Source organism: Ovis canadensis, chromosome 3, assembly GCF_042477335.2.
Source record: "Ovis canadensis isolate MfBH-ARS-UI-01 breed Bighorn chromosome 3, ARS-UI_OviCan_v2, whole genome shotgun sequence".
Classification (NCBI taxonomy): Eukaryota; Metazoa; Chordata; class Mammalia; order Artiodactyla; family Bovidae; genus Ovis; species Ovis canadensis.
Window position 1 is genome coordinate 140833020 of NC_091247.1, and position 12459 is coordinate 140845478.

Sequence of the window (12459 nt, forward strand, 5' to 3'; positions counted from 1 at the left end):
GGTCTTTTCCAATGAGTCAACTCTTCCCATCATATAGAAAATGTTTTGGAGCTTCAGCGTCAGTCCTTCCAATGAATATTCAGGACTGACTTCCTTTAGGATGGACTGGTTGGATCTCCTTGCAGTCCAAGGCACTCTCAAGAGTCTTCACCAACACTGCAGTTCAAAAGCATCAATTCCTTGGAGTTTTTTTATAGTCCAACTCGCATATCCAGACATGACTACTGGAAAAACCATAGCTTTGACTAGATGGATCTTTGTCAGCAAAGTAATGTCTCTGTTTTTTAATATGCTGTCTAGGTTGGTCATAACTTTTTTCCCAAGGAGCAAGTGTCTTTTAATTTCATATCTGCAGTCACCATCTGCAGTGATTTTGGAGCACAATAAAATAAAATCTGTCACTGTTTCCATTGTTTCTCCATCTATTTTCCATGGAGTGATGGGACCAGATGCCATGATCTTCATTTTTTGAATGTTGAGTTTTAAGCCAGCTTTTTCACTCTCCTTTTTTACTTTCATCAAGAGGCTCTTCAGTTCCCCTTCACTTTCTGCCATAAGGGTGGTATCATCTGCATATCTGAGGTTATTGATATTCTCCCATCAATCTTGATGCCAGCTTATGCTTCATCCAGCTTGGCATGATGTACTCTGCATAAAAGTGAAATAAGCATGGTGACAATATACAGCCTTGACAAACTCCTTTCCCAAATTGGAACCAGTCTGTTGTTCCATGTCCACAGACCCAGTGTAGTAAAAAATGTAAACAAATAAATAATTTAAAATATAATAATTCATCTGAAAGGAAGTTTCCTTATATTTCTTCTTCTTACAAAGTGTCCTATTGTAGGTCCATGATGTCCAATTTATATGTATATATATATATATATATATATGATATTTTGTTTTGAATCAAAATATTGCTTGGGAGGATGCAGCCTGATACAACCTCAGTCAGTGCTAGTTTTGCAAGCTTATAGAGGTCATTGGATGGAATCACTTAAAAAGACAGGAGTGGGAGTAGTTAGGACTTGGCACTTTCACTGCTGTGGCCTAGGTTCAGTCCCTAATCAGGGAACTAAGATTCATGCAAGCTGCAAGTGGGGCAGTGTCACCAAAAAAAAAAAAAAAAAAAGCCAAAAAATTTAACACAGACTTAGTGAATTATCCTGGGGTTAGGACCTCACAATTTTTAGATGTTGTTGCTAATAAGTCTTTAAAAGCAACAGAAAGAAATAAAAAGGAACAGGACTTCCCTTGTGGTCCAGTGGTTGAGAATCTGCCTGGCAATGTAGAGTACATGCATTCAATCCCAGGTCCGGGAAGATTCCACATGCCATGGGGAAACTTAAACCCTCAAGCCTGCAAACTGCAACTACTGCGTCCACGTGAGCTAGAGCCCATGCTCTGCAAGAAGAGAAGCCACTTCAGTGAGGAGCCCATGCACTGTAACTAGGGAGTAGCCCCCACTCACCACAACAGAGGAAACTCATGCAAAGCAGCAAAGACTCTGCCAAAGAAAAATTAGTAAAATTTTTCTAGTTTTAGTAGATGATTAGGTAGGATTAGTAGAGATGATTGACATTCAAAAATAATTATGTTCTCATGTAATAGATGTTGTAACAAGAGAAACATCAAGGTACAATGAAAGTTAAAGGAAGGAGTAGTAAATTGCTAAATTCTGGTGGTGACAAGGTCATCCATGAAGACTATTTTTTTTGGGGAACAGGAGAAGCTCATTCTCAGTGGTTGATGAAGGGAAGGAGAAAAAAGAAAGGCATCTACTAAATTTTATATGTTTATATATATTTATGGGACTTCCCTGGTGGCTCAGTTGGTAAAGAATTCGCCTGCCAAGCAGGAGACCCAGGTTCAATCCCTGGGTTGGGAAGGTTCCCTGGAGAAGGAAATGGCAACCCATTCCAGCATTCCTGCCTGGGAAATCCCATGGACAGGTGAGCCTGACAGGATGCAGTCCATGGAGTTGCAAGAATCAGACATGACTTAGTAACTAAACCACCACCATATATATTTATAGAACAGTTTTGAAAACTATATATAGTGAATACCATTAGCCTCTGACCCACCCCTTTCATTCTAGCTGTTAATCTCCATGTCCCAAAATGCTTAACTCCTGTTGCACAAAGATATCCAATACAGTGCCCAACTCAGACTTTCCTGCATTGGGGGTTGGGGGTAGGGAGTACTCTGAGAGTATCCAGGAGAGGCCTGGGAAGGTGTGTGGTGTGGTCTGACATCAACAGCCAAAGATACGTCTTGTCCTCTGGTCTCACCATGAAGAGAGTAAGATTTGAACTACATAGTGGAGGATAAATTGAAGATTGACTGGCAGACAATGGAGGAAGGACTTTCTGAGAAGAGGGAATAGATTATGTGAAGACCAAAGGCCGAAGCTTCAGGGAAAGGAAAATCTCTTTTGCTAGTGTTACAGCAAGATGAGTGAATGAGTGGCCTCACTCAGGAATGAGTAAGTGGCCTTTGTCACCACATACCTGTTGTGGCAGTCCAAACTCGGGTTAGAAAAGAATTTCCAGACATAGCGTATTGCAGAAAGGACTGAGTTTATTAAGAACAAAGAGCAGAGATAATGTGGGTGCTGCAAGAACTGCAGGCCGACCTCCTGACAGGCCAGGAAGAGCCGATGGCATGCTGTTAGAACAGTGGGTCATCTCAAGGGAGAGCTGACCCAAGGGAGAACAGAGTTCATTTCTGGGAGATACTGTTAGAACAGCAAGCCAGCTCAAGGGAGAGCCAACGCTTTTCATGGTTTAGTAGCCAATTTTTATAGTTTCAAGACAGAGAAAATTCCTATTGGAAGGGTGGCATTAGGTAATTGGTTAGGGTGCTATAGGGTAGGTACAGGGGTGGGTATTTTTGCCTAATTTAAGATCAGGAAGCTGACCTGTAAAAAGCAAGGGGGCTTTTGGCAATGGTTACAATGGGGCTCAGTCAGTTCCAGGGACCTTAGTACTGGGCTTTGCTTCTGTGCCCTTGGTGTGACTCTGGTATGGGACTCCATAATACCAGCCCAAGAGGCCTGCAAGAGTTAAGCAATCTTGGTTACTTTTGAGCTATTACTACCAACAAACACTTGTAGCTGGACTTGTCCTTCAAAAAGCTAAACAAAGCTAATTGCTCTCTTGACGACATATGAGTTGTACTCTGTACCTGGCTTTCTTCTCTCCCCTATACTCTCTTGTAGCATTCTACATTTCAAAACAGATTACACGCTGGTAGCTTTAGTGACACCAGACCCCAGCTGCTGAGTCGCCAGATGCCAGCTGTGGCTATTTTGAAACTTTGCCAAAAAAAGAAAAGAAGCAAGACCTTCATGAGGATTAAAAAAAACCTCTCCCTGTTACCAAGAGAAGGGGGCACCGTCTCCAAACTCCAAACGCTGTCTTTGTATTCCTATTTGGCATCAGTGGACAGGGAGACAATATTTTGGCAACACTGGTACAGATAATAGACACAGTGATTTGTCGCCTCTAGATACTAGTTTGTTGAGTTTGACAGGCTGAATTCGGGCAGATTATTCTTCAGGCACTAGAAAAAAGAATCGCAAGATGAAAGAATTTTAATAACCATGGGTAATGCAACTTTATGATAGAGCAAGATTAAAAACTTCATAATTCCATTTTTTCTTATGTGTTAAAAATTTTTCAAGGAAAAGAACAAAGAATATAACATCAACATATCCACCACCAAAATGAATAAATGGTATCCTATCTATTTTTTCCTTCCAAGTCCTACTTCTTTTCCTTCCTTTAGGTATCCCTTTTATATTGGTCTACTTCTAATGCTTTAAAAAAAATACATGTACTATATACTACTTGTGGGGTGTGTGTGTGTGTGTATGTATATATACATATATACTTGGGGATATATACTATATAGTATTTTTAAAAGTTTGTAAAGTTAATATAATTCATTTAGTGTGACATTTTTGTTTTGTTCCCCTCAATTCTGTTTGCAAAATTCATCCACATAGACCAAGTTCATTAATTGTAGCTGCTGTGTGGTGTTCCATCACAGGAATACACTCCAATTTGTATATTTGCTGCTGATAGACATGTACTTCATTTTCAATGTTTCATTATTACAAACTCTACATTACAGGGAACAGGCTCTAATGTGTCTTCTTGTTTTTATTAATGAGAGTTTCTCTTAAACAGTGTTTTCAGAATGTTTTTCTATGTAACTGTAACTCATAGTGAGAAACATCTTTGATATCAAGACCCTGGTCATGTATGAAATAAATGTTTAATAAGATGATGCCTACTTTTGCTACATGCACTCTATTTTCTGTTCTATTCCTTTTTTGTAAAATGCTGAATGTACCCAATACATTTATTCATGACCTACCAATGGATTGAAAAATACTGCTGTAAGGCAGCAGATTTTCTGGTTCCAAAGATACGTGCATTTTCAACTTCAGTAAATATGTATTGTCAAGTTGCTCTCCAAAGTGATTGTGTCTGTTCTATAGGATACGAGACTCCTAGTTTCTTCACATCATTGCTAACACTTAAAATGGTCAGACTTTTAGGTTATTGTGAATCCAATAGATGTGAAATGAATCTCATTGCTGATTTTGCATTTTCCCAATTACTAGAGAGGTAGAGTAAGTTTTTCTATATATTATCGGTTATTTGGAATTCTTCTTCTGGAAATTATCTATTCATATCTTTGTCCATTTTTCTATTGGGTTGTTTATCATCTTTATTATTGTTGTTGTTGCTGGTTTGTAGGAATTCTTTACATATATCCATCTTTTTCTAATATACTTGTATGTTGCAGATAACTTCTCCCCATTTCCCTGTCACTTATATTTTAACCTTAAGATGTCTTTTATGTAGGAGGTTTTAATTTTTTATAGTAAATTTTATCAAAATTGCCCATTTTTTATAATTTGATTTAAGAAATTAGATCATGAGTATATTCTTTTTTTTTCCAATAATTTTGAAAGTTTTGTTTTACAACTTTAGGTCTTTCACTCACCTACAGTTTATTTTGCCTGTGCTTTTTCTGTCTTCTGAAACTTTGAGTGCTCACCATTTGATTCTTCACCACATTTCTCTCTAGTGTGAAGTCTCTGACACTCTGGCCATCTTACCTCCTCCCTCTGAGTCTTTCTCTTAGAAACAGCAGAATGGGAACATAAGTGAGGATCCAGGTTTAGAAAACTAGCTCTCTGAAAGCCTGTAAAGAAGAAGGGGCAAAGCTGAGGTAAAAGGAGACATCAAGAGGCATCCCTGCAAAAGATGGTGCACTGACTTGCACTGGGTGGCCCCTTCTTCATCTTTCACACCAGGGCTAGGAACCCCAGATTCCTGCAAGAAGAATTATGCTTGTGGGGAGAAAGAAGTGTTTCAGAGGAGGGACCCTGAAAGAAAGGATGTGTAGGCTTGAGACAGGATCCTATGTCCTATGACTTTTTAAAAAAACTTTTTGTTTTGTATTGGGATATAGCCAATTAAGGCTTTCCATGTGGCTCAGCTGGTAAAGAATCTGCCTGCAGTGTGGGAGACCTGGGTTCTGTCTCTAGTTTGGGAAGATCCCCTGGAGAAGGGAAAGGCTACCCACTCCAGTATTCTGGCTTGGAGAATTCATGGACCTTATAGTCCATGGAGTCGCAGAGTCAGACAGGATTGAGCGACTTTCACATAGCCGATTAACAGTGTTGTGATAGTTTTAGGTGAATAAAGGGACTCAGCTATACATACATACATACATATGTGTGTGTATATATATATACACACATATACATATATATCCATTCTCCTCTAGTTATGTCCTAAAGTCCTTCTACATCTACTTTCTTATTTTATCTCTCTCCCCTACCTTCAAACCCTGTGAGATTTTTTTTTTTTTGTCTTGGACTAGAAGACTGTGAAAGTGAAGCATATAGAGTCACATAGAAGTTTTTGGTGAATTTAAGGAAGAGCCAGGTCTCCTATCATCAAACTAGAAGGTTTCAGGCAAGCCCAGCTTGAAACCAAGTTGTAAGAGAAGACTTGTAAGAGAGGAGCAGTATCCCAAAATTACAAGAAGTAACCTTTGATTTCTAGTGTAATCTTGGCAGTCAAAATCATCAAAAAGCCTTTACTGGGGCCTCCTTGCAATGCGCAATTAAGGTAGACACTGAAATAAATTTAGAACATATTGCTCACGAACATATTCTAAGAATCCACACTCGATGAAAATTAATATAAGCAGATAAGCAAAAGACATACCGATATGACAATAAAGAAGATGTGGACCAATGGGCAGTAAAGTGTCAACATTGAACATGTCAGAAGTCACTGCAGTTCAAGGAAAAGAGCCTTTCTGGGAGAAGAGCAGAGCCTGGTAGGTGATGAGGGTTCAAGTTCAGGGAAACTATTACCGCACAATTAGGGAGGGCAGGTCTCTTGCCTTCTGACTTCTTCCCCTCCCTTCTACCCATCACACACATGCCCCACCCCCAGCTTTTCCTCTCCTAGGCAACATAACCCTTGCCAAGGCTCAAGATCAGAGGAAGTTTTACTTTGTGTTAGTCTTTGAGTCTGAATTAGGGACCTTTACCCAGCATCGGTAGGAACCACCCTCAGGAGCCACTTTGTGCTCCCTGGCACGTCCACAGCAATTAGAGCAAAAGGACAGAGGTAAGGACACTCCTGGAGGGAAGGTCTCTCCACCCAGCTTTGGCAGGGTCTCCCGGGATCTCTACCGTTGGCCTTGATACTCACTGTGGCACATGGCTCATTACTCCACCTGCCCCCATTTGCTGAGTTTCTCCTGCCTTTGGTTTCTGTGGGAAAATGGAAGCCCTTGTTCCAAGGTACCCTCAGGGCAGGCACCTCTGCACATTCAGCAAGATTCGTCAATGTCTCACATAGCTGAATCAATATTAGAAAGAGTCCAAGGATTTTGCAGTTTAATATCACTCTCAGAATATCACTGTCAAGTGTTCTAATGTAGGAAAATAAAGGACTAATATGTTCACATATACATGCAAATATATACGTTACTAAATGTACATGCATTGCTCAGGCGGAAGTCATTGGCTCTGTCTCAGGGTCTTCACACTCTCTTTTCCCTCTGCCTGGAAGTTCTCCTCCAGATAGTTATTCCTGTGACTTGCTCTCTCACTTCAGTCAGGTTTATCCTTCAAAGTGAGGTCTTCCGTAATCAGTCCCTCTAAAATAGCCCTTCACCTCTGGCTCTTACTGCTTCTTACTGTGCTCTTTAAATTTATTTCTGAAATAGAATTTATCACTGCCTGACATATACTTACTGACTTCTTATCTTTACGCATGTCCCAGAATGTAAGTTTCCCGAGAGCAGGAATTTTGTAGGTCTTTTTTGTTTAAAGATTTTTTTGACGTGGACCATTTTTAAAGTCTTTATTGAATTTGTTACAGTATGATGTCTGTTGCTGTTGTGTCCTGTCCCACCCTTTGCGAGCGGGCTAGCACACCAGGCTCCTCTGTCCTCCGGTATCTCCCAGAGTTTGCTCAAATTCATGTCTGGTGATGTTATCTAACCATTTCATCCTCTGCTGCCCTCTTTTCCTCCTGCTTCTGTTTTATGTTTTTGTTTTTGTTTTTTTTTTTTTGGCCTTATGGCGTGTGGGATCTTAGCTCCCTGACCAGGGACTGAACCCACATAGCCTGCATTGGAAGACGAAGTCTTAACCACTGAACCACCAGGGAAGTCCCTGTATGTCTTAACTGCTACTATTTTCCAGTGTCCAGAACAGTATCTGGCACAGGGTAGATCCTCAATGCTGTATTATATGGATGAAATGAAATGGAACAAACATGTGTTTGTGTGTCCTCATTCTAATGTTGTTTGGTGACATTAAACAGGAGAGACTGAGATGTCTTTCTGAACTAATCCTATTCGGCTTTGGAAACTTGGTCATTCTGAACCTCTGACCCTACCTCTTGAGAAGACTCCTCCCCAACCTCTTTTGAGTACAGGTGACTCATCCTCTAACTCCAAGGGTCAGCTTATATCCTAGGTACCCCTGACCACTATTTTTGGTTTAAGATGTGGCTCATAACCCAAGTTAGGTGTCAGACAGAGCCCTCCCTGAGATTTTTGCTGGAATGACAAGGGAAAAAATATTTGTCCGCTAGTAGTGAGGATTCTATCAGCCCAGAGCAGATGGTGGCTGCCCTTCCACCATGCAGGCAGAACCTGTCTGAGAATAAACCATGCTGGGACTGAAGTAGAGCCCAGAGTGAGAGGGAGTTAGAAAGAAAGAGACTAGTGGATGGTGGCTTGGTTGATATTATCTGAATCCCCAGATGAAGCCCTGTCCAAGTTCACTGTACCATTGGGTTATGTGTATGATTCACTTCTCTTTGAGCATGGTCTGAATTGGGTTTCTATCATGAGTAAGCAGAAACCAAAACAAGGGAATTTGCTGGTGGTGCAGTGGTTAGGACTCAGTGCTGTCACTACTAGGGCCTGGGTGCGATCCCTGGTCAGGACACTAAGATTTCTGCAAAATTCAAGGGGAAGCCAAAAAAAAAAAAAATCTAATGCCCATTTTGCTGTATAATTTATATTACATCAATTTTCATTTGTTTACTAAATGGCACATGCAGGTTTTTACCTAAAACTTTTGAACATTTCTATAGCTTACAAAATAATCTTGTATATATGTATCACTTAATTTTAGCACAAGTATGTGAGGTTGGGTATAGATTATTCTTTTGGTTGGCTAGACTGAAGCTCAGAGAAATCAAGGAATTTACCCAATAACAAACAGCTAATAAATGTCAGAGCAAGAACTCTAAGTAGTTCTTTGGCTCTAAATCTAAGGCCTATTCTATGGCTTCTCAGCTACTTAAGTAACTGTAGACTTTCTTTCTGAATTTCTTTTTTGTTTCTCTATTTTGAAAAATTAAAAAAAAAATTATTTTTTAACCACGTTGTGTAGCTTGTGGGATCATAGCTTCCCAACCAAGGATTGAACCCACACCTTTGGCACTGAAAGCACCAAGTCCTAACCACTGGACCACCAGGGAACATCCCCCTTTTTTTGGTCTCTCTTAATAGAAGAGACGCTCTCTTAGAGATAGGACATTGATCTTCACCTTGAGTCTTTTAATCCCTAGGGCAGCTCCCTGGAATAAGTGGAGCTCAGGGTGGAGGGTTCATTCTCACTGAATGCAAGGGGAGAGTTTGCCAGGTCTGTTCTCTCATCAAGGAGTTTGTAATCGGCTGCTGAAATAATGCATATGGATCACAATGGTGTTTTTCCACTTTTTTTTGACTGCTACAGTAAGAAAAATATTTTACATTAACCCAGTGTACACACACATATTATTAAAATAAAGTTTCACAAAATAATACCTACTTTAGTGCTTGTGACATTCTCTGATATTTCCTATTCCTTTTTTTTTTTACAAATTCTAATTGTGACACACTGAATTGATTTCATAATCCAATAATGTATTGAGACTGAAAAGCATTATTATAGGTCACATATGTATAAAGTCAAATCCAAGCTAAAGTTCACATCCCATGAGAGTCAGGAAAGGGTTTAAAGGGTGGGTGGCATTTGAGTTATATTTTGAAAAATGGACAAGATTTCAGTACTAGAAGCACAGATGGAAGTAACAATAGGAGTCAAGCTGCAGGGTCAGGCAAGCTCAGGGTGTGTTCGGGACGGAGAGAATATGATATTCAACTGGAATGAAAGTTTTGCACAGTGGAGAGGTGAGAGATGGGGTGGAAAGAAGGCTGGAACCATGGCATGGGAAACCTTGAATGTCAGATGAAAAGTCTATTCTTTATTTAAATTTGATAATGTGGGCAAAACATCTTCCACATGGCACTCAGTCAACCTGTGCTCCCTTCCCCTTCCTTCTCCTTTACTCCATAGGCAGTAGGGAGCCTTTGGTAGTTTCTAAGTGGGGAAGAGAAATGAACAGATTGACCAGGAGGATATGAGGTCATTGAGGTCAGAGCGGTGGAGGCCTAAGCAGGAAGGTGACAGCTGAAATAGAAAGACAGGAGCACCTGACCTGGGCAGATAGGCTATAGTCATGAGCATCGTGTGATGAGATGATGAGGAATCAAGAGAGCTTTTCATTGCCAAAATTCCAGAAGCTGCAAATACAGGGAAATTGTTGGAACAAGATGGTTTGAGGAGAGAGGAGGATAGCTTGGGGTGCAGCAACATTGACTTTCCAGCTGGCTGTCCAGGGAAAGAGACAGAGGTGGCTGTAGCTTGGGGGAGGAGGCTACAGAGACTAACTCTCGGGAGTCATCCTCAGGAAGGTGAAATGCTTCTGGGGCTTTGAAGCAATGCTGCCAGTCTTGGAGTCTTCCCTAAGGCAGTGAGAGTGCCCAGGACAAAGTCCTGGCCCTGACAGAGGATTCTAGATAAAGAAATAGCCAAAGCAACTCCATGGGCTAATGCTATGGGAAAGGGAAGAATATAGCATAGGGTGACACAGAAGACACACTTCACTCAGAGACTGGAATTACAGAGGGTGTTCTGGAGGAAGGAACACCTATTTATTTATTTGGCTGTGCCAAGCCTTATTGCAGCATGTGGGATCTTTAGCTGTGGCATGTGGAAACTAGTTCCCTGACCAGAGATGGAACCTGGGTTCCCTGCATTGGGAGCCTAGAGGCTCAGCCACTGGACTACCAGGGAAATCCCTGCTAAAGGAAGGAATATCTAAAGTGAGGCATCAGAAACTTCCCTAGTGGTTCAGTGAATAATAATCCACCTGCCAATACAGGGGACACAGTTTCGAGCCCTGGTCCCGGAAGATTCTACATGCTGCTGAGCAACTAAGTCCGTGTAGCACAACTTCTGAGACTGAGCTCTAGAGCCAGAGAGTCGCAACTACTGAACCCACGTGATGCAACTTCTGGAGACTGTGGGCCTGGAGTCTGTGCTCCACAACAAGAGAAGCTACCGCAATGAGAAACCCATGCACTGCAATGAAGAGCAGCCTCTGCTCAATGCAGCTAGAGAGAGCCCATGCACAGTAATGAAGACCCATGCAAACAAACACACAAAAAGAGTAACTGGGCTTTCCTGGTGGCTCAGTGGGAAAGAATCTGCCTGCCAGTGCAGGAGGCACGGGTTTGATCCCTGGTCCGGGAAGATCCCACGTGCCACGGAGCAACTAAGGCCATGTACCACAACTATTGAGCGCTGGAACCCAGGAGCTGCAAACCCTAGAGGCTGTGCTCTGCAACAAGAGAAGCCACAGCAATGAGAAGCCTGCGCACCGCAGCTAGAGGGTAGCCCCCACCCTCCACAACCAGAGAAAGGGCCGTGCAGCAACGAAGATCCAGCACAGCTAAAAAGAGAACAAATAGAAAAATAAAAACATTTTTTAAAAAGGTAAAGTGAGACATGAATGGTGAGTAGGAGTTAGTCAGAGGATGGGCAGAGCCAGAATGCTGTAACATAGACACAATATGTGAAAAGACAGGGAGGTAAAAGAGAGCGTTGGTGCATTTGGGGAGCAAAAAATATAGGGAGTATCCCTGTGAGGCTGGTATCATACTCAGTTCAGACAAAGAAATGAAACAAAGTTTTAATAATTTACCCACGATATCTCAGTTGGCTTGACCTGGTATCCTGGTCTATTTTACCCTTAAGAGGCTGTTCTTACTCTCACTGCCCCATGAGTGTCTCTAATGCTGAGGGGGTCCCCAGTATTATCACACTGAAACTCCAGACAGATTGCTGAGAATTAGAAGAGGACGAAAGGAGTGAACCTAAGGAATGCCTACGTGTAAGAAGTAGGAGGAAGAAAAGTCCCAGTGAAGGTCGGAGAGACAATTCAAACAGAACAACTCAAACAGTACAGTGTGATGGAAGCCAAAGAGAGAGTTGTAAGAGGAATGGTATCACATTTCAAAGATGGAGAGAGTTGTCGAGTTAGTGGTTTCTGACCCTACTTGGCAATGATCTCATTTAGCTAATGAGAACGTAATTTCTAGGGAAGAATTACAAAAGGACGGGAAAAAATGAGTGTTAAGGAAGCAGAGGAGTAAAGACCACTTTTGCAGATACGTTAATTTCTGGATACAGGAAGTCCTAAGAAGCACAGCCAAGCTTTTTGCAGTGGCAGTATTGTAACCAATGAGGTTTATCCGAGGCACAATTATCATTAATTGAAGAAAATAAATAAATAAAAAGAAGGGAAGCCAACTTCGAGATAGAGGCAGTCTGTTATTAGGAAGTGATCTTGGGATAGACACTAAGGGAAGGGAAGGAAGCAGTCTGCAGTAGAGAAGCTGAGCTGCGATGTAGGATAAAGGCTGAGCAGATCATCAGAGCTGTCCCTGGTTGGGGTGAGAGGGGTGAATCTTCACCTTCCCACATAGATCAGTCATTTGATGTGGGCTGCCTAAGAAAGGGGTAAGACGTGACTCTCGGGGCCAGTAGCATTCTCATTCCAAACAGAAGTG

General features: G+C 41.5%; 1 pseudogene; it reads left to right on the forward strand.

The window, feature by feature from the left end:
- The first annotated feature begins 12101 nt into the window (after positions 1–12101).
- Positions 12102–12183, forward strand: LOC138438534 (U4 spliceosomal RNA; annotated as a pseudogene).
- The last annotated feature ends 276 nt before the right edge of the window (positions 12184–12459 follow it).